At 47.3% G+C, this 23,214-nt stretch overlaps 1 long non-coding RNA gene across 1 annotated transcript in view; it reads right to left on the minus strand.

Annotated features, from left to right (window-relative positions):
- Positions 1–278: 278 nt before the first annotated feature.
- The window catches only part of LOC140595479 (uncharacterized), a 64,505-nt gene continuing 41,569 nt past the window's right edge, over positions 279–23,214 (minus strand). The window contains exons 2-4 of the long non-coding RNA XR_011997120.1: positions 20,019–20,255; positions 3,840–3,973; positions 279–1,655 (exon numbers count right to left, since the gene is read on the minus strand). This is a non-coding gene — a long non-coding RNA (uncharacterized lncRNA). The remainder of the gene's footprint in view (positions 1,656–3,839; positions 3,974–20,018; positions 20,256–23,214) is intronic.

Genomic DNA, 23,214 nt, shown 5'->3' on the forward strand with positions numbered 1-23,214 from the left:
TCTGTTTTATGGAAAGGGTTAAGTATCCAATATGCCCTAAAGCATTAAGGGCTTGGCATCTTGTCCTCCTTCCTCCTGATGAATTGCCTGACACTTCCCTGATCCTGCAGCTCTTTTCTTTAGAAAATAACATTTGGTTCTAGTCATGGCAGAAGGCTGGGCTTTGCTGATTTAAGACTATGAAGGAATGTGACAGCAAATTTAAATACTTTCATATCTATAAAAGCATGGGGTCCTGAAACACAAATGTTAACAGAAAACACTGTTGGCTTCTTAGGTACAACAGAGTTATCTTTAATCATCAGTGGTTCAATTGGTATTTGTTTATCTCTCATTCTCGTTAGCAACTGCAAAACTTGGATTCAGTTATAATTTTCTGTATCGCTAGACCATGTTAAGGCTGGACTGTAATTTCAAGGTTTAGATCTCTATGGGTTAACTTTACAGTATGAACACTCAGGACACACCTTTTCTCTTATTAATGTAGTCTCAGTGATCACAGCATGAGTTCTGAAGAGAAAGGATTTATGGATAAGGTGTATCGTGGTATTCGAAGGTACAAATAAACAACCCGTGCCAGTGAAAGAGGGTATTCTCAAAAGACTCTCCAAGGAGAGTCCAAAATGTTTTTGGCAAGTGGAAGATGGGAGTTTGGTCATAACTATTCCTTTGGCAATTCAAAAACATAAATTAGGATAATTGTTTCAGAAAATGGTTGCAGAAGGAGATGTGCTGATAAATTTGAGCTCCAATTAAGCAGCGTCTTTTTCGACTCCAGATTATGTCTCCCTTCTGTTTGTCAACACTGCCCCAGACCCACCTACTTTAAGATCATTTGTCTTATCCCTTCATTTGGGCTGACAACTTGGGTTCCAACATCAGGTAGAGGGCAAAGAATAAAAGATGGTCTGAATTTAAAGAAATTAATTCTTTAAATTTCAGGAAATACCTCGGCAATGTTTTTATTTATTTCCTACTGGGGTCTCCGTGACGTGTTAAAATGCAGGTGCAGCAAATGAATTAATGAGCTCACTCAGGAAAATCAGTTCGGGGCTCCTGCATGTGGTTCATTCCCCTGATGCCGATCTCTCAGCTTTGCATTCTGTCTGGAAGGATTTGCTTTCTTCCCTCTCCTTCACATTCCGTATCCAGACAATCACTAAATCCTGCCAACTATTGCTAGTAACATGTTGAGATTACAGCTTCTTGGTTTTTTTTCCTTCTTAAGTTGAGAAGGCATCATAATCACTCGGGGAGCTTCATAAAAATGTACGACTCCAGGATTTTCCCCCCAAGATTCTGATTCAGGAGGTCCACAGTGGGTCCCAAGAATTCTCTATTTCTAACAATGCAGCCAGGTGACCTGAGGGCCAGAGAGAGTGAGCAATAGGAGCCAGACTCGGAGGGAAGAAGCATGTTCCAGGCAGCGAGGCCAGGAGATGAGCACACCGGGCAGGAGAAGGGCGGAGAGGCAGGGGGTAGTCCGGTGGTGAGCTTCGGTGTAGGCGGCCTCCCAGACCATGTGAACCAAACCTGCTTTGGACAGGTGGGATTGGAGGTGGCCCTGGAAATGTCACTGGGAAGCAGGAAAGGAGGATCAGCAGCTGGGGAGCGAGGTCTGTGCTGGATGTGACCATTCACCCTCTGGGAGGGAGCTTGCCGATTGCCATGAGAAGGTTGTCATGATGGAACCCCATTTAAGCAGCGATTGGGGAAGATGAGCCAGCAGACAATATGGGAGGAAGAAAGAAAAGTATTGTTAAAAACCAGGAAATCAAAGAGGAAGTGGTTAACCGTGTGATAGTCACCCTAGCATTTTTGGTGCCCTGAAGACAGCAGGGATATAAAAGATGTTTTCCCAATGGAATGGAGATGCTGCCAAGTGACGGTAGGTTAGGACTATGGGGAGGTTGTCCCACAAAGAACTTAGAGGGTCCCTGTGGATCCTGGCCAGGGCAGCCTCCATGAAAGGGGGGGCGGGTGGATCGGGGGTGTGCAGTTGGCAAGTGTAGATGCTCAGTGGGCATCTCTGAATAAGATGAGAAGAGAGGGAGCAGCAGGTGGGGGTGAGTTCGCTTCGAAGACAGGGAGTGGTAAGGAAGCAGAGGCATTTCGGTTTTTCCCTGGGGTAGGTGACCCCCCCTCTTCCATCTGGAGTATGTGGGCTTTTAACACCCGAGCTGATGGAGACCTTCCCTTACAGGCCTTCCATCTTTGTGCTCCTTTGGGTCTTTCAAAAGGTTATCATCAGGATTTCCTTTGCTGAAGAAATGGTTCCTTAAAAGGCCATGGTTAGGGGCACTTGGGTGGCTCAGTGGTTGAGCATCTGCCTTCGACTCAGATCATGATGCCGGGGTCCTGGGATTGAGTCCTGCATCAGGGTCCCCGCAGGGAGCCTGCTTCTCCCTCTGCCTGTGTCTCTGCCTCTCTCTCTCTCTGTCTCTCATGAGTAAGTTAAAAAAAAAAAAAAAAAGGCCATGGTTAAAATTGCGTTTTGTCCAGGTGTTTGGCATTGGCTTTCCTGACCCAAGGGAATGGTGACCTACTGTCATCTGATGGTGACACATGTTCCTGGGCCAGGAGCCCTGTCTATAGGACTCACAGTTATCCTTGAGGTGGGGGCTTCTATTCATGCTCCTGGGATGAGGAGGGTGACCCGCAGCATCCGTCCTCTGCTAGGTGGGCCAGCTGGGATTCCAGTTCCTTGTCTCAGACTCAGAGGACTCATTACCGCCGACCCCCCGCCCCCCCCCCCCCCGCCTACCCCTGCTTCAGCTGTGTACATTCCAAAATGACATGACCACTTCTCCCCCCAAGTTCCTGACCTTTTCACATTCCAGACAGTTCCCTCTAATTGAGGTGTGGTTTCTGTAGTCGCTAGAGGCAAAGCCGGTGCAGCTCTGTCCCCCAGCCTCCCCGCCTGCCTCACCCCTTCCCAAACCACACAGAGACTGGCAGAGGGGCGCCGTCTGCCGCTCACCAACCAGAACCACATGTCTGGCCCCACCGCGCCAGCATGCCCCAGTCGGCCTCGTGTGTGGTCCAGTGCCCCGCCCGAGCCCCCACCATCTCAGGGAGAGATCACATCCACTTAGATCCTTGGCGGAGTGCTGGGCACTGTGGTAGGTGCCAGGTGGAGGGGATCCCACTTCGCCCGCCCACTGCCGCCAACGAGATGCTATCATGTCCATGGGGAACATGACGCAACTAACCCTGGGGGAGTAACTTCCAGAGCCACCTCCTGGCGATGGTGGTGGTGGGGTGGGTTGGTCAGAGCTTGCACTCAGCCGGCTTCCCTGCCTCCTAAGGCCACCTGATTACACCATCTCCTGGCATGAGGACGGAGTCACGGCAGAGGAGCCCACGGCTTGGGGCTGGGCTGCTCCAGGAGGGATTCAGATAGGAGGAATTAGGAAAAATGACTGGTTCAGGCAATCTGTCACTACTTTGCTTGTTTGGGTGAGAATTTAATGATTTAAATGGTGTAGCTATTAAATCCAACTTACCCAGCAGGAGGCATCTGCACTTAGCTGTCTGTCTCTTGGTACCCCTTCTACATTAGTGTTTGGCCAATGAGGGATTTCAAAACATCTATTTCTAACTGGAGATGTTACGGTTGGCTTTCACTGCCAGACATGAAGCCGTGGATCCAAAGACAAGGAAGATTTAGCTTGAAGAGAGGACGGAAAAGAAACGAGTGGAAGGGTGGGGAGCAGAAATCTTCATGTGATACTGATCTCCTGGGCCACCCTCAGCCTGGTTCATTCTGGAATGAAAGCAGAGCTGCATGGCCTGCAACCTTACACACATCCAGTGAGGGTATGGCTTAGAGTGCCTACCTCCCCTTCTTCTGGAGCCAGGGAGGGCACACCAGCGCATTTGGTCTCAGGAGATGCGGACCTCCAGCGGGCAGGCACACTGCACCCAGGACCATGGTGCAGACTCCGGCATCCTTGTCCACCAGGGAGCCTCCCTGGTGGGAGAAAGAGTAGACACCAGAAGAGTAGACACCGTTCAGAGCATTCAGTGTCCTGGCTGCTGGAGGGCCCAAGGGACTCCTCCTTCATCTCTACTCACCTGGCCAAGCAGATGGGGCAGAGGAGGGATGAGCCATGGCACATCTGTGCCCAGCTGGGAAGGAATTCCCAAACTTTTCCCTCCTACAGGGGATCCCTCTGGATTTTAAAGGGAAAGTAGAGTAGGTTTATGAATTTTACGGAGCTTTCCTAGTCTTTTGGTCAAGTAGTAAAGGGGTTCCCCAGAATCTCCCAGACAGTGTATAGTAAGACATTCCTAGAAGCAGCACCTGAGACACCCTCCTTCTTGAGTTGTTCTGGAGTCATGGATCCAAGCTGACCATCCGGCTTCTAACGTAGAGGCTCTAGATCCCAGATTCAGGACACTTCGCTCTAGGAACCCTTCTCAAGCATATGTATCATTTCATATGTTTTTTTTTCTTCTCCATAACTATCAACTGAGTCTCAAAGTACCCGTGGGCCAAGAGACCAAGTGTAATTTCCCTTGTGTTTCCGAGTGGGGTTGTTGGGAGATGGGAAAGAGAAGGCTTTCAAAAGACATGGGTTTTAATACAAAGTATGGTGTTTGGATGCTTTCTCGTCCCTCTGTTAGGAGGTCCTTGGGATTGAAGAGGGTGGCCTGGTATGCCTTCTCAAGTGCACTTTTAAAGAAAAAGGAACCCAGCATAAATAATATACAGTGTTGTATTAGTTTCAGGTACACAATACAGCAATTCAACAACCCCATACATTCTCAGCGCTCATCATGGTTAATTGTACTCTTAATCCCTACCACCTGTTTCCCCTACCCCCCCCCCCCCCCCCCCGCCCACCCGGGGATCAGCAGTGTGTTCTCTAGAGTTGAGTCTGTTTCTTTGTCTCCTCTTTCCTTTGCTCATTTGTTTTGTTTCTTAAATTCCATGTATGAGTGAAATCATATAGTATTTGTCTTTCTCTGATTAACTTAATTCACATAGCATTATACTCTCTAGATCCATCCATGTGGTTACAAATGGCAACATTTCATTATTTTTTTTTATGGCTGAGTAGTATTTCATTGTACATCTATACAACATCTTCTTTATCCACTCATCAGTTGAAGGATACTTGGGCTGTTTCCATAATTTGGCTTTTGTAGGCAATGCTGCTATAAACACTGGGGTGCATGCATCCCTTTGAATGAGTGTTTTTATGTTCTTTGGGTAAATACTTAGTAGTGTGTGATTGCTGGATTGTAGGGTAGTTCTATTTTTAACTTTTGAGGAACTGCCATACTGTTTTCCACAGTGGCTGCACCAGTTTGCATTCCCACCAACAGTGCACGAGGGTTACTTTTTCTCCAGGTCCTCAACTTTTGTTTCTTCAGGATACACTTTGGTGAGCTGGTTTTGTTTGGGTACTAGGGAGGGGCAGGGAGGGGAGTGTGGGTAGTAGAAAAATGCCCTGAGAAATCCTGCTCCCTTCATAATCAAGCTTCAAGGGACTGCCTATCCTGGATTATCTCCATTTTGGTTCCTTCATTCATTCCTTAAACCTCAGTGATTTGACCTCCTCTCACATGTGTCCTGAAATTGCCCACCTCAGGTCACCACTGGCCTCCAACTTAACTGTCCTTAAGATGTTTTTCAATTCTTGCCCTTACTTGCTTGTAATTCTTTATATGGACTTAAATAATTAATCTTTATCTTTGTCAAAGCGTGCACTATCTACAACACTATTAGCTATCATTCACAAACTCTCTGGAAAAAACAAGAAATCCTAACTAAATTTAACCACCAATTCTGACCCCGCTAAGTGAACTTGAGAACAATATTCATACATTCCTTAAATAATTGTTGAGGACCTACTAGGTGCCCATCGCGTGGTGGGTCTTGATGATGTAACGGTGGGTCAGTCCGTGGTGGCAAAGTAGCTTCCTAGATGCTACAGAAAAGGAGGGAGTAGGGTCTGGGTGCTCTTAGGAGAATTGCTCTGGGGTTGGGATTTCAGTTGCTCCTACTGGAACTACATTACTCATCTGGACTGCTCTAGGCTCCCTGGAGACTTCAGTCTTCACAAAATTAAGACAATCACAAAGTACTTTTCCATTACACACACACACACACACACACACACACACACACACACACGAGTCAGCAATAGTTCAAAAGCTAGGCTAAAGTGACCAATAGGACATCAATTTTCTAAGGTACTCAAGGGATCCTAGATATATAGAGAAGAGAAATTTGGCCGGAAGTACTTAAAGAATCAGAATACACGGTATAGTTGCACCTCCAACTTGCAAGTTTCCAATCCGGCAGAAAGAGGAGGCTGAACGTGTGGCCACTGTGGATCTGAATCCAGGTGGAGAGGATGACAGAGGATGACTAATCAGACAGTCACAGGATGAGAGAGGGATATTCCCGTTGTCTTGGAATTACAGTTAAGTCAGTAAGCAGCTCAATCTTGAGAGGAGCCAAGGTCTTCCAGTGAGAGTGGCCACTACCAGCAAGGCTTGCTGGAAGATGCAAGGACCAGTCCCACCCCCAGAGGGTTGCCTACTCTCTCACTTCCAGGAGCAGTGAGATTTCTGGCCTTAAGGGGTTGGTTTTGCATGGACTATACATACCTTCCCTTTTCCATGTGGAAGGGTGGATTGGAGGTACCCCCCCAAAGCCAAGTGTTGGAGACTCCAAGAGAATCACCAGTGAGGACCGCAAGTTCTGGGCAAAGGAGGTTGGAGTGAGGGGTGGTGGAGATCAGCTTGAGTTCCTGCTGGCTGAGCTGAAGAACCTGCAGGTAGCCAGTGGAGGAAAAGCATAGGCGTAGAGGTGGCAAACGTTTCCTGGGAAAGGCATCCTGGGAATATAGAAGCATCAAGTGTCGTCTCTTTGTCTTTCCAGGTCCTATTGACCTACTTTTCCTTTAAAGTCCTCAAGATCTCTAGACCCTTTTCTGAAGCTATCGGCCTTATCAGTTGACAAGAGGCCACACTGCATGACTCCTGGGATACTTCCAATAGACCATGGTGTGAATAGTGCAAATGGTGGCCCTGCCCACTGCATCGGTAGTTCTAGGCCTGGTGTATTAACTCAGCCATGCCATGGAAGACCTAGCCTCCATTTTTACATTCTACCATCCTCAGCATGTTGGATTTTTGCCCATTGCTTGTCTCCTTGAGGTCACAATGGGGCTGCTATAACTCCCGATATCGTATTGTGACACCAGGGGCTCAAGGTGGAAGGATAGGGGCAGAGACAGAAAGCTATGTCTTTTGACTGAGGAGTGCAACGGTCCCAAGTTCCTTTATGTCACATTGACCCAAACTCGAAGAAAACAGGACTGCCAGCCATGGTGCTTGCCCTGAGGTCAAGGACCCACCAGCATCCTTTCATCAGTAGTGAATAGGTTGAGGAAATTGGTTGAAGAGGCAATGGCCAGACCCCTGTATCTGCCTTCAGATGTTTTCTTCTGTAGGCTAGAATATAGGTTCGTTTCATGTATTCCTTCCTTCATTCATGAATTCAATGACTGTTGATGGGATACTGTCCACATGGCAGGCTCTGTGTCAGGTCTTGGAATTGTGAGTCACTCTCTTGAACAACACGCCTAAGAATTGGCTCTGTCTCTTAGTCCTATCTGTTCTCTACCACCTCCTAACCAGCACCAACTCTAGTCCAGCCTGATCATTTGCCTCCCTGGTTGTTCTCACTCCTGGCTGGAATGTTATTGATTAGCTTATTAAATACTAGATGTTCAGTCTCATAACTGGATTCTTGACAGATCCCATCAGCTCTTAACATTCACCCCCAAGGTGGCTATTCCAGATGTCTCCCATTGCTTATCAAACCCCATCCTACTCTCCTCATTAGATATTTTCTATTTCCTTCCTGGGCAAGCAGAGGTCATGAACATGTTCTCCCAGCTTTGCTCCCCTGGATGGATGGACATGCTCAGTTACCATAATTTCATTCAGTACCACCTGGAGCTATGTACCTCCTTTAAGCCCTGGCTCAAAGCTCACCTTTTTTTAAAAAACCTTAATAGGAATAATACCATCACTAGAGTTTATTATGTATCTGGCCCTGGGCTGAGCATTTAACGTGAATTAGCCCAATTTTATCCTCACACAAAGCTATGAGGAGGGCATCACGTCCACTGGTAGACAAGAAACAGAAGCAGAGGTTAAGTTAACTTGCCCGACGTTATTCCAGGGTGGGGCCGGGATGCAAGCCCGGATCTGCCTGGGACTCGAAATGTCCTGCTCCTCAGCACTGGGCTCACCCCACCCCTGTCACTTGTGCCTTCCCTGCGCACGCACACACTTCCTCTTCCCAGACAATCACCCCATCAATGACATCTGTCTTCTTGTCTGTTTCCCCGCCCTGGACTGGGAGTGCCCAGAGGGCAGAGATCCTGTCTGATTCACAGTGTCCTCCCTAACACCTGCCACTCCTGTTACGTGGTAGCCACTGGTGGGATTGTCGTCACAACTGAGGGGTTGAGGAGTGACACCAGAGAAGGCTGGGCTGCATCAGGACTGGTTCTCAGCAGAAGTGGTTGCTGTGCTAGGAGGTACACACTGGCAGGCTTAGGATTCACCTCCCTGCATCATTCATTCAACAAGCATGTATGGAGTGTCTTTTATTTTAGTTGCCAGAGACAAAAATGCAGATAAGAATCCCCACCTTCCCTCCCCCTCAGAAAGCCCAGACTCCAGGGGGTGCAGGCACGTGCTTTCCCAGGCGACATGCCTAGGTTTCTACTCCCTGATTCCCTGTTTTTCCTCAATCCTGGGACACTTAACAGTGTTTGTTGTCAAACTGACTCATATCTCCTACGAGTTCTATCTCCAATGTTCATCACTCAGGCTAAGCAGCTGAAGAGCCATAAATTAAAGTGAGTACTGAACAGACAAAATCTGAAGGCTTAAAAGTCACCTCCCTCCTTGCAGAACTGTCACCCTGCGCAGGGCTCCTCGTCTGGTCTGAGATAAGGCTCCAACTCCCACTTTTTTGTGACTGTAAGTCCTCAAATGAGCTCCTTCCAAGGGCAAGCCAGAGTGCCGACACTGCCTTTCTCTACCATATTGGATTATCTTCCACTGCCTCTCTTGAGGACCAGAGCACCTCGGTTTCCAGAGCTCATCCATTCTCCTCCTGCCCCAGGCTGGGGGTGGGAATTTGCTCTTTAGGACTGGATGAGACAGGAGGGTACTTGCAGACCACCTCCCCCCGCCACTGACCTGGACCAGAGGCAGCCCCTATATTAAATCTACCAATACATCCACCCGTCTTCAGCCCGACCATCAGGTGTATTCATGCCATGCACTGGTAAAAGTCACAGACAAGGAATGCAGGTCCATACAGGGTCTATGACCCCCCAAGCTGGTCACTTTGGGCTACACCATCCAGTGTACCCAGTGCTGTGTCCCCCCCACCTGGGGGTACAGGGAGGGAGATGTGAACCACAGTGGGCCTCTGCCTTCGAGCACTGAGGTCACCCACCTATCCATGCCACCCGTGGCCTGTAGGGAGAGCTGGAGGCGGGGGCAACTGAGCTCACCTATGGCCTCTCCCAGGAGCTCCCAGCCTCACCAAGGACGATTCCAGGGCCCAGAGCCCTGGGCTCCCCATTGATGGCATGTCTCAGGCTGAGCCACCTCTGCCTGGAGCGTATAGCCCTGCCCTTGGCCCTGGCCCAGGAGTCCCTGCCACGGTCTGCCTGCTTCTCACCATTCGTGACAGAAGGGATGTTCCCATGCTGGGCATGTCCTGATCGCTGGTTCCAGAGTTACAGATCCAGGACAGGGCTGGGAGTGACCTTTGGCTACTGACATGTGCCCAGTGTCACCCAGATGTCACTGCACAGGCATCTGTGCTTCCCAACCCCCAACCCCCAACTCTAAATCAGGCAGTCTGGGCCTAATCTTCCTGTGCCAGGCCACCCTTCTCACCTTCCACCTCCATGCTCTGCACAGGGAGCCCTGCCCTGCCTCCATCTTTTTATAACCCCGTTCAGGGGGACAGGAGTGTGCAGATCTCCCTGAACCCAGTCTCCAGGGGAAAGAGCTGGTTGTGCAGCCACGTTGGGGGTGTGGGGTCTGAGTTGCCCCAGGTACCACAGGAGGGCCCAGAGAACCTCATAGGAGCGGGTGCAGGAAGGGTCTGGATGGTCAGTGGCCTGCATGCCGCATTTGGGCTCTGAGGTCTGCAAGGAGGTGAGCCTCCAGGACACTAAGCTGGCCACCTGCGTCCTCCTGGGAAGAACCGTGGGCGGTGGCTTCCATGCATCTTCCTGGGACAGGCCACTGTGCTTCTCCCAGACTAAGCCCCAGGCAGACGCTCCCCAGCCCTGTCAGCATGAGGTCATCCTGCCGGTAGGAATTTCCTGTCCCTTAAACACCAAGCGGAGACAGTCCCGCCCACCGCTCCATCCGTGGGCTCCCAGACTCACCAAATCCCTCGGGCATTCATTGCCAGGCAGCTCCGGGTCCTGGCCTCCAGGCCCCATCATCGCTGGAGACCAGCAGGTTCCACCACCCATGGCATAGAGTGAGGCCAAGTGGGCAGACCTGCTCACGGCCGGTGTTCTCTGCACCAGCCAAGCCCGCTTTCCTGAGCAGGGGACCCAGTGTCCCCTGGTGCCCTGACCCTTCCAGTGCTTGGGAGTTGGTTGCAGGAACTCAGGGGAACTAAGACCTAGGCTTCAGGGTGAATTGTCAGGTGACTCTTAGGCTAAGAATGTGGGCATTCGCCACAAAATCTGTCTCCTAGTCAGATGAAGGTGACACAGACCCCACCCTGCTGGGATGTGAGCCCAGGTGGAAGTTCCTGGGTGTGTGCTCACGTCCTTTCCAGCATGCTCTGTGCACGACAGGAATGCATGCAACCTCTGTCCACCGTTAAAGCTGCGGGGGCGTGTCGTGTGCTCTTCTCGAGGGCTGTGCCTGTCATTTCTGGCCATGGGGGGCGGGGGGCCTGAGCCAGTGTCCTGTGGTTCAGTGTCTAAGATGGGCTCAGAAACAGCAGGCTAGGGGCACTTGGGTGGCTCAGTGGCTGAGCTTCTGCCTTCAGCTCAGGTCATGATCCCGGGGTCCTAGGATTGGGACCTGCATTGGGCTCCCTGCATGGAACCTGCTTCTCCCTCTGCCTATGTCTCTGCCTCTCTCTGTGTGTCTCTCATGGATAAATACATAAAATCTTAAAAAAAAAAAAAAAAAAAAGAAACAGCAGGCTATGGTGGATGGGACCAGGCCAGGACTCTGTGAGGTTCCCTAAAAGAATAGCTGAAGGCAGAAGTAGAGTGTGTGTGTGAGTCAGTGTGTGTGTGTGTGTGTGTGTGTGTGTGTGTGTGTGTGTGTAGATTCTGGGAGACAATGAGACCCAACTGTCAAAATGTGACCAGAATGGGAAAGGGGGACATCTCTTTGTCCTGGAAGGGCCTTGACCTGTGAGGACACCAGGCACCCTGGGCCTCACATAGGCCTGGTGTTTGGAGTCCCAGGATGCAGCGTCCTGTCCAGACAGGTCCCTTTGGTCACAGAGCCACAGTCACGGGCGCCCTCAAGTGGCTTCACAGCAGCAAGAGGAGGATGGGGCTCATGATGGTGAGCATCTGTGATACCTCTCCCTTTCTCCTCCCAGACAAAACCTAGCCAGCTTCGGGGCAGCCAGGAGGAGTGAGTGGCTCAAGACAGGTCAAGAGACACCAAATCAGGATGAGTCTTGAAGATGTGTCCCCGTTTGCATCCACAGGCTGGTGAGATCTGAGAGAACCGGAATATTTAAGCATATGATAGTTCATTCATCACAATTCTTATCTATCCCCCCAATAAAATACCACTTACTGTATATCTTCTTCTTTTTTAAAATAGACTTTATATTTATTCATAAGAGATACACAGAGAGAGGCAGAGACATAACATAGGCGGAGGGAGAAGTAGGCTTCCTGCAGGAGGCTTCCAGTGTGGGACTCGATCCCAGGCTCTGGGATCACACCCTGAGCCAAAGGCAGACGCTCAACCACTGAGCCACCCAGGGGTCCCTGTATGCCTTCTGATTACAACTCAGTATTTGTTTATTTAGAAAATGTGGACAACACAGAGAAAAGCATGAAAAAGCCAACCAAAGTTACTTGTAAGCTTACTCTTTACATTCTATATTAAACACACTGCTTTGTAATTCATCCTTCTAGAAGCATACCGTGGATCGCTTCACATGTCAATAGATTTTCTTGTACATTATTTTTTAATAGTGGTTTAGCATGCCTTTTTGTAAGCCTGCCAAAAATTATGTAACCAATTCTTCTGTTGGACACCAAGGTGGCTTACAACCGTTAGCCATAAAACAAAGCTGTGATGACCAGCCTGAGAAACAAATCTATACATGCAAAGACACACACTCAAAATGAGTTTCTTAGGATGAGTTCCTAGGAAGATGCTTGCTGGTCAGGTGGTATGCACATTTTTAAGGCTTTGATACGTGTTGGCAAGTTGTCTTCCAGAAAGGTTGTTTCAATTTACACTCCTTCCTACAAAGTAGGAGAGTGCCTCCACAGCCTCACCCAAACTGCGTATTATCCATCTTTTAAAATCTTTGTCAACTTCCAAGTAGAAAATGATCATCCTTAACTATTTAAATTCCCATTTCTTTGATTTTTGGTAAAGGTCATCAAAACATTTCACTGTTTTTGGTTCTTGTATACATTGCCTGTTTACATAATTTATTTTATTCCTGAATGCTTATGATGTCCCCGGCATTAAGCATTTGCTACTCAGTGTGCTCAGCTTTTCCTCATTGACTTTTAGGAACTCTTTATATAACTAATATTATTAGGACCTTGCTTGTTGTGTTATGAAGACTGCATTCTTGTTTGCCTTTTAACTTTGGGCTTGTCTGGACTTAACATAAGTTTTAAATGTTCATGCAGTCCAAACTGTCAACCTTGGTGTTACATCAAGAAAAGTTTTGCCCTTATCAAGAATACAAAAAACATTATTTTCTACACCCCCTCATTTATAATTTTTTTTATTTTTAAAAGGTTTTACTTATTTATTCATGAGAGACACTGAGAGGCAGAGACACAAGCAGAGGGAGAAGCAGGCTCCCTGCGGGGAGCCAGATGCAAGACTGGATCTCAGGACCCTGGGATCACACCCTGAGCCGAAGGCAGATGCTCAGCCACTCAACCACCCAGGTGCCCCCCATTTATAAGTTTCTTATTTACATTTTAATCTTTTATTCCTTTTGTATTTATTCTGATGTCTGAGTTATTATTTTTTTTAAGATTTTATTTATTTATTCATGAGAGACACACACAGAGAGAGAGAGAGAGAGGCAGAGACACAGGCAGAGGGAGAAGCAGGCTCCATGCTGGGAGCCCGACACGGGACTTGATCCCAGGACTCTGGGATCACACCCTGAGCCAAAGGCAGATACTCAACCATTGAGCCACCCAGGCGTCCCTAATGTCTGAGTTAAATTGAGAATCTAATTAACTTTTTTTTTTCAGTTTTGGTCAATTTCCCCAACATTCTTTTTTTCTCTCCAAACCTTATTGGTGGAGCACTCTTACCTTTTTCCGAAGCTTTAACACGTTATTGTTCTGATTAATACTTTGAGTTTTCAAATGCTTATTAGCCATTTACATTTCTTCTTCCGTAAATGCCTACACACAGGTCCTTTGTTTTTTCAGTGTCTCACTCTCTTGTGGACTGGAAAGAACACTTCCTTCATATATTGAAGACACAACTTCTTTTTGCTCATTGATATTGCAAATCCTTTCCCCAGTGTGAACTTGGAGAATTAATTTTTATAAAACGTTTTGGCTGATAGAGGTTTTACATCTTCTGTAATCATATTAGTTGTCTTATTGATGGTTTCTGACTTGGTTGGTGGGCTTGGAAAAGCCTTCTGATCATCAAGGTCATATAAATTGTTACTTGAGGTTTATTTGGTTTTCTTCCCTTTTTAAAAAGATTTTATTTATTTATTCATGAGAGACAGAGAGAGAAGCAGAGACACAGGCAGAGGGAGAAGCAGACTCCATCCACGGAGCCCGATGTGGGACTCAATCCCAGGACCCTGGAATCACGCCCTGAGCCAAAGGCAGATACTCAACCATTGAGCCACCCAGGTGGCCCAAGACTTTCAAAATGTTAACAAGTCTTTGTGGAAGAGTCATTATGATTCTCTGTAGGGGGAGAAGGGATGTCAGGTTACAAGCCAAATTTGGCTTTTACCCGTGTTTGGGGAAGGCTGTCCACTCTCTTCTGCTCGTGTTTTCCCCCTTGCCTCTCATCCTAGTCCTTCCTGTCTTCAAGGGGGGGTTGAGTTATCAGATCAAAAAGAAGCTGACACACACTGGTTCACATTCGGAGGAACTCATCTATCACAAGCCTGTTGCTTTCCTTCTTACCTGGAGCAGGTGCCACGCTGCCATCCTGGGTGAGTACACATCGATTACTGACCTGAACTTTCCCTGTGTCAGCTGCCCCCAACATCTGCCCAGGGGCAATGCTAGGGGGGCATGTATATAGCCAGTGCCAGCAAGCCCTTTTGGCCAGGAGTCTCAAGACACATTTTCCAATCAGCTCGTTAATAATAAACGATGGGTTAAATCTCTATCCATCTGTTTCACATATCTTATATTTATCAATTGGTTCCATATTTGGGAAGAGGGGAAAAAAAGAGTATTATTTATCAACCGCCCTCCCCACCCCAACCCACCTGTAGGACACATATTGAGAGTATTTTCTGCATTTAAGGCTTTGTGGTCTTAAATCAGCTTCTCTAACTAAATGCAGGTGGAGACCTCTTAGAACCCAAGGACCAATACCTACTCCCTTCTGCCGTGGCTCTGCTTGGGAGGTAATGGGGGACCTGCAGGGGAGACCTGGAGACCACAGTCATAAGACATTCTGTCCAAAGTATTTCCCAGGGCATGCATGTTTACAAACAACAATGTGCATCACCACCACTCAGAACGTCTGCCTGTGATTCATGACGGTGGCTCACCTTTGCCTCCGCCCTTGTGAGCACAAATACTTGGGAGCTGTTACCTGTAGCAAAGTGTCCGAACTTATTTTGACTCCAGAGCCTCTGTGCTCTGTGTGAACTTGGAGAATTAATTTTTATAAAAAGCCTCTGTGCTCTACTGTGTGTCCTCCCTGCCCGGTTACTCAAGGAACTGAAGGTGTGGAAAGACCCCTGTCCTTGCTGCCAGTCCTGGGTCACATCTGTTACAGGTCATCTGGTCCCATAAAAGAGAGGGGGGCTGGCAGTGGAGGCGGCCACCCTTCTGGGCACATCAGCCACCAGGGGAAGAGGACAGGATGTAACCCCTGAACAGAACTTTGTGAGAAGGGAATCAGCACAGGACTCCAGGTTCATGAGGTGCAGCAGGGGGACGCACCACAGTTCTCCTTCATCACAGTCACCAGGTAGTGGTAGGATTGCTGGCCAGGGCGGAGGAATAGTACTGAAAGACTGAAGGGCACTTGGTGACCCCTTTGCCTTTGGGCCCCTTTGTCAGTGTGCATGTTGGAGGGAGAGGTGGGTAGAGGTGGGGCCGGGGCAGGGGGTTGAAGGTGATTGACAATGGGAAAACCCACTGATGTAGAAACAGATTCTCAGTGATTTTTTTAAAATAAGGTTTTATTTATTTATTCATGAGAGACACACAGAGAGAGGCAGAGACATAGGCAGAGGGAGAAGCAGGCTCCCTGCAGGGAGCCCGATGTGGGACTTGATGCCAGGACTCTGGGATTACACCCTGAGCCAACAGCGCTGAACCACTGAGCCACCCAGGTGCCCCCATCAGTGATCTTTAAAGGCTTCATGTTGGCACAGCCGGCAAGGGCAGACCCATAGCAGCAATCATGGCTGGCATTTTGGAGACCTTAAAAGTATGCTAAGCATCACGCAAAACCACTACAGGCCAGAAAGTGTCCATGGGGGAACAGGGGAGGGAGAGTAAAAAGCTTAGCTGAAAATGCACTTTTAGGAGAGGTCTTGGCCTCTGCCTAGGGTGCCAGGGGCAGCCTGTCACTGGCTCATTATAAACATCCCAAAACCACCATCAGAGGCTACGTGAAAGAGCTCTGGGGACTGTCAGGCAGGACTGTGTGATTGGAGGTCACGGGGTGAAGGGTGGGCAGGTAAAGGCAGCTACTGAAGCCCACCAGTCCTGTGCTCCAGCATCCCGGGGTCCTGAGCATCTCCTCACTCTGTGCCCTCCCACACAGAACCGAGGGCCGGCGGCCTGACAGAGGCCCGCCAGCTCCCGTCCTCAGCTTGGGGCAGCTCCCCCATCTCAGAGGAAGAGCATCCTGCTGGCAAGTACAGGCTTGAGAAACACAGTTTACTGAAGCTATCTCCACACCTCCCCTCCCGTGACTGCTGAGGTCCTCTGATAATCCCAGGACTCCCACAGGCCATCAACTCTTCTCGGTAAGACACACAGCAACCCCTCCCTCCTGCCCATGCTCTGGAGGAAATACGACCCAATGTTTCTGGAATCCTAACAAGCACATTTAGATCCAAATTCAGGTTCAGGATTCGGTTCATCTTCTCAGCCAGAGAAGATAAAATCTCCGTGACCAAGGGGAAATATCCCTGTGGACGATCATGTCTTTGTTTATCTATTTATTTTGAAAAGTTATCTTGGATCTCAGAGTTAACATTTTTTCAGCCTGCTGCAGGGCTCTGACACGGACCCTGGCATGCAAAGCACACATGAGGGGGAGGCTGCCTATAGAAGTGGGAAGTCATCTTAAGGGATTTAGGGAAAAGTAGACCCTAGGCCTTCTGAGGCCTTGATCATCATTTACGGCTGGGATGCTGATGTGTCTGAGAAGCAGCAGGGCTGTTGCTGCCAAACAAAACCAGATTTATAAGTAAAGAGGGCATTGTCACGGCGGCATCAAATACTGGGCAAGTTAAGCATATTGTTAAGTACTGAACATCACAGGCCTTAGCCAAGACTCTCCCTCTTTTTGTCCACTCCTCAGACTCCATTCACTCTTTTATGCAATATTTGAGGAGGAAGCACTCCTAAACCCATAGAGTCTAGGCATCTCTTTTAGCTTCTTGAATTTCAAGTTAAATTTGTAATTTATTTGCTTAGCAGTAGTCCTTGATGAGAATGTATATCTTGTCTGTGAAATGTTTAGAAGCATAAAACATCCTCAAAAGTCAACTTGGCCTATTTCTCTTCCTGTAAAGGCATAATCTCTGTGTAAGTTCTTTTTGAGTTTGAGAAACAGAAAACCCAACTAAAAGTAGTTCAGAGAATAAAGGGATTTATTGGCTTTTATAACCTGAAGACCAGAAGTAATTGGGTGGGCTTCATGGCCAATTTGATCTAGCAGTTTAGTGAGGAAATTAAAGATGGTGTTTTTTGCTATCTTTATGCTCTGACTTCATCTTCTCTGAAAGCTTCATCCTAAAGCTGGTCTCCCTTGTGATGGCAAAAGGGTTGCAGTGGTTTCTGGCTTCACATGCCTTCCAGAAGGTCAGAGAGTATTCTTTCCACAAGTGCTCTCAGAACAGTGAGTAAGCATTTTTGTTTTTCAGAAATGCCTCACCTTATGGCCCAGAGCACTAAATTGGGTCACATGTTCCCTGGAGAAGGCTATGGACTGACTGGCTCAGGCAGTCACAGTGATAAAGGATTTGTGATTGTCCTGGTTGACTTAGACCAAAAAGAAGTCACTCTTAGAGCATTCACATCACACGGCTGCTACACAGCGGGGTGTGGGTAAGGAGCGGGTATTGAGGACATTACCACATGGTCTACCACACTTTCCCTAGCATCCCTGGTGTCCCTGGCAAGTTGTACCCAGCTTTCCGTCCCATGGATGGAAAGCTTATCACTACCGAGGAAGCTCATGCTATAGTAGGTCAGCTGTGACATGGTCCCTCAGGACTCTACTCCTAACTCCACCATCTGAGTCCATATGGAGCAAAGCCATCTCACCCTTTAAGAGATTGCCCTTCGTCCTTCTGAGGAGAAAGATGAGATACTGATTTTTCAGAGAATGTGAGGAAAATGAGTAACCATCCTTCTTCCTTCCAAACTCTCATTGGGATTCTGCCTCGAGAAGGCCATTCTCAGGGCTGTGTCTTACATCAGCATCCGTGACAAAGAGAGGCATATTGAAGTCCTAAAAGAGGATGGAGAGCATCTTTGAGATGTTTGCTTTTGGGTAATCTTTGTGAGTTCCCCATTCCAGTCATCTTGCTTGTGGCATGTCTTGCTCATCCTCAGGTATGGGATGGAGTTTCTCTCCTGCAGCCAGTTTAGGGTGCATGAGACTGTGCTATGTTCAAGGATTATAATTATTCCTGAGGGTCAGGTCTCACCTGGCCTGGTGGGTGTCACATAGGCAGAACATGTTATGTTATATTCTAATTACTACACTTTCAGCAATAAAATAAGCTATTTCTTGCCCCCTATGTCAATCCACTGGCTTAAATGTCCACCTTATCCCATATGCTAATACCAAAGACTGCAATTAGGCCACATGAAAATAATGATATGTGTAAACTTTTATTCTAATCTTTACTCCTCATTTCTTTTTCATGTTTTATTGTATCAAAAGAACTTTTTATTTTTTAATTTTTATTTATTTATGATAGTCACACACACACAGAGAGAGAGAGAGAGAGAGAGAGAGAGAGAGAGAGAGGCAGAGACACAGGCAGAGGGAGAAGCAGGCTCCATGCACCGGGAGCCTGACGTGGGATTCGATCCCGGGTCTCCAGGATCATGCCCTGGGCCAAAGGCAGGCGCTAAACCGCTGAGCCACCCAGGGATCCCTCAAAAGAACTTTTAAAAATTAATAACAATGGTAACTCCTAGATGGTAAATTCCCCAAGAGCAGACATAACTCTTACAAGACTTCGTATCCCAGCACCCAGCACTTGGGATACCCCTGAGAGATTGAACATGCGTGTGGACAGTGATGAGACCAAATATAAAAATATACCTTCAACTTACATCCTGCAGCAGCCTGCCTGGGAAACCAATCAGGTTACCTACAATAATTGGTCTAGGAAGCTGGCCTGCCATAAGCCAGACGTGTAGGAGGCCAGATCACTATCTCTAGCAGCCATTTAGGAAACAAAGCAATAACTTCTGTAACATCAGCCCTAAATAATGAAGAGCTTCCCGGGTTTTTGTCTTGGTTTCCAACTTAGGATCAACCAGAGAAAGCCAAATACGAACCCCAACCAAGCACACTGGATACCTTGCTTCTAGTCAGCCCACCAACAGCCTCCAGCCAGAGCACATCTGAAGCCTTCCCTTCTTCCACTATAAAGCTGCTCCCTGCTCTGCCTGCTTTTGTCTCTGCCCAGATGCAGTTGATAGTGACTGACTCCTTTTCTTTTCTTTTTTTTTTAATTTTTATTTATTTATGATAGTCACAGAGAGATAGAGAGAGAGGCAGAGACACAGGCAGAGGGAGAAGCAGGCTCCATGCACCGGGAGCTCGACGTGGGATTCGATCCTGGGTCTCCAGGATCGCGCCCTGGGCCAAAGGCAGGCGCCAAACCGCTGCGCCACCCAGGGATCCCGACTGACTCCTTTTCTATGGCAAGTTCAGAATAAATAGACTTTGCTTTTGTCATTTGGTTAGATTTATTTTTTTCCCACATAGTAGATGCTCAATAATTGTTGAGTGGAGGAAGATATGAATGAAATGTATTATGAGGAATTCCGAATAGATACAATGTTCCCCATCTTTACTGAGCCACAATTGACATAACATTCTATAAGTTTAAGGCATACAGTGTGGTGATTTGATACACACAAATATATATAATTTTTATTTGCTAGTCATACATCAATAAAGCTGGAAAACAATCCACATTAAAAAAAAAAGAACAAAAGAAGGAAATAGGGAATCTGTTTTGTTTTTTTGCATAGAGAGTCTACTAGCTTTTTGCCCCTTGATGTAATTTTCTCTATTAAACATGCTCAGGTCATGAAAAGCAAAGAATACAATGTCTGACTTGCCTGAACCACGATGTCAAAATGTGGGTTCTGATTCAGTAGGTCTGGGGCGGTGCCTGGAAGTCTGCATTCTGGGTTCCACAGGAAGCCGGTGCTGCTGGGCTAGGTGAGAGCTTTGCAGTCTGTGAAGTAGCTCCACACAGGGAGCCTCATTTCTGTTCCCATCCAAAACCCAGATGGATGGCCTACATCTCAGATATAGAAACTGCAAGTGATGGTCCAATGTGAAAGCCAATTACTCTAGAAAAGATACAGAAAACAGTGTATATTTTGATTCCAATAAAAAGGAAATGATGTTCTCAGGCAGCCTTGCTATTCAGAAACAAACACTTTTCATCATGCTTTGATTAAAGGTAAGGTGCTTTCTTAATCTAGATCCATCGACGGCACAGCTGGGCAAATCTCAGTTTGGAAAATTATTGCCAAATGTTGTGGAATCTCCCTTGCCATGCTAGGGAGAGAAGGATACTTGAGGAATTACCTTGCTTCGCTGAATGTTGCAGATCCTGGGACTTGTGCGTGATGGTTACCAAAACCACCGCTAACGAACACCTTTCCAGATTATGACTCATTCCCCCGAGCCCACTCTTTATAATGTCTGTTCAGCCCGACTTGTCCTGAGCACTCCTTTTGTCATCTGACTTGCAGACGGGTGCCTGATATCCTTTGATATACTGTACATGACATCCTAACAAACCCTTCTCTTTAATCAGGAGAATCAGACATATGCCACCATCAGAAGTCGGGTGGGGCGAGCACAGAGCAGATGTGTTCCTGCAGGTCAGATGGGATGAGTGGATTTGGAACATACACTTGGCATAATCTTTAAATTAATGCTAGGATCTAATTTTAAAATAAAACCCCACATTTTTCACAGGATGGAGACAACAAAGCTAGCAGCTTTAAACAGCAGCAAATAAAACAAAAGTCCTGAGATAACTTTTCATAAATCCACTTAGAAGTACAACATTACCTGAGAAAATTCTTAGGCCAGGTGGTCTCATCTTTTTAAAATATCCAAGGAAAAACACTTTCACATTCAAGCATCAATAGGCATAGGTATCTATGGATTTTAAAGCAGCCTTGCAAATACAGGCAAATAAATGATTTGGCCATACATATTAATTTTTAAAAATCTTATTGCCAGATGCATGTTCACAATAGGATAAATATAAGTTAGTATTTTCTGACAATTCCACAGCACTGTTTTCTTTCAAAAGAGGAATAAGCACGTAACAAAGCATCTATACCGATGGGTGTGCTCAAGAAGTGCTGGGATGAGATGCAGGTGGTGAGCAAGAGACTGGATGAATTATCTAGGAAGGGCCCTTGAAGCCGAGATGTCTGAGATTCTTTGTCTAACATGTCCATTCATTTCCTCCACTCCAACTCAAGACTGCTGCATGTGGCCGAGGAAGGGCCATGCTGGCCATTGGTATCATTTCCGGAAGAAGAGAGACCGATCGAACTGTTTTCCTAGAATTTCTTTCTCTCATCCCAAACAGGCTCCTTATTTTCATCTTTTCACTTTTGGGAGGCAGAGTGAGAAAACAGAAAGTCTATATTCTTTGCTTAATAGGTTGGAATCCTAGCTCTGCCACTTACTGTCCAGTGACCTTGAGAAAGTTGGCTAGTTGTTCTGAGCTACTTTTCTTTCTTTTTAAAAAATATATTTTATTTATTCATTTGCAAGAGAGAGAACACAAGCAGAGGGGAGGGGCAGAGGGAGAAGCAAGACTCCCTGCTGAGCAGGGAGCCTGACATGGGACTCGATCTCAGGACCCTGAGATCATGACCTGAGCTGAAAGGCAGACATTTCACCAACTGAGCCACTCAGGTGCCCTGCTCTGAGCCTCTATAATCATCTTATTATATATGCATATATTCATTGTGTACTGAGATTTACTGCATGTCAAGGGTTTACTGCATTGTGCTTAGGTTTGGGGAGTGTGACAGTGAACGAGACACCTCTGCCTGTCCCCAAGGCATTTGTAATCTAGTGAAGGACATGGAAATAAGCAAGGACATAGCAATGGAATCTGCTGGTGACAGTAGGTTCAGTATGGGTGCAAGAGACTGCACAGGAGAGCACCCAGTCAGAATCATTTTTTCTAAAGAGGCAGCTTTTAGTGGCAATAGAGTGTCAGTGTTAGATAAAAGATGGAGTGCAGCTGATGGAGGCATGTAGGAGCCCAGGGGATGGAACATTGTCCATTATGGCCACAGCCTGGCTTTGGGGAGGGAGTGCGGAAGGCAGGAAGAAGAAGAGGTGAGACATGCAGCTTGTGAATCAATCATGAACCAGAGCATGACCCTTCTAAGTCTCAAGATAAGGACATTGTGGGGCGCCAGGGTGGCTCAATCGGTTAAGCACCTCACTCTTGATTTCAGCTCAGGTCATGATTTCAGGGTCGTGGGACTGAGCCTTGCTTTGGCTCCACACTGAGCATGGAGCCTGCTTAAGATTCTCCCTCTCCCTCTGCTTTCCTCACTACTCTCTCTCTCTCTCTGGAAGAAGGAAAAGGAGAAGGAGGAGAAAAGGGGGAGGGGGAGGAGGAAGATGACGATATTGGACTTGAGGGATCTTGTAGGAAATGACAGGTCTTGATTCCTCCCTTTCTCCATCCTGCTCCATCCATGTCCATAGAAAGTCATGTAGCTCTGCTTCCAAAACATAGCCCTGATCCTCCTCCTCCATACCTACTGCCACTGTTCTGGTTAATGCAAGTCCAAACAAGCCACAGCCTGGCTTCTTTGACCCAGGTGAGAGACCATGCTGGTCTGAACTGAGGCAGTGGCATGGGTAAGGGGAAAAGTGAGTTTACTTTGGATATAACTCTTTAATACTGAGTTAGTGCTGTGCATTCCAAGATGAGGAAAGACAGACACAGTTCCCACTCTTGTGGATATTATTGTGGAAGATATATGAATTAATCATATCTGGAAGAGATATGAATTAATAAAAAGTCACATAAATAAAGTTGTGACATTGAAAAGTACTCTGTAGACCTGCTAGGTACAGGTGGCAGTTGGTACAGTCGGAGCTTTTAATGGAGAATGTCAAGATGGTCAGGGAATGCTTTCCCAGGGAGCAAATCTAAGAGTGAGTAGCAGTTCATTGAGCTGAAAAGAAAAGGTGCAGCCATTCCAGGCAGAGGGGCCTGGAGAGAAAAGCCCAGGGATGTGAGGCACCCAGAGC

This window comes from Vulpes vulpes, chromosome 14 (genome assembly GCF_048418805.1).
Source record: "Vulpes vulpes isolate BD-2025 chromosome 14, VulVul3, whole genome shotgun sequence".
Classification (NCBI taxonomy): domain Eukaryota; kingdom Metazoa; phylum Chordata; class Mammalia; order Carnivora; family Canidae; genus Vulpes; species Vulpes vulpes.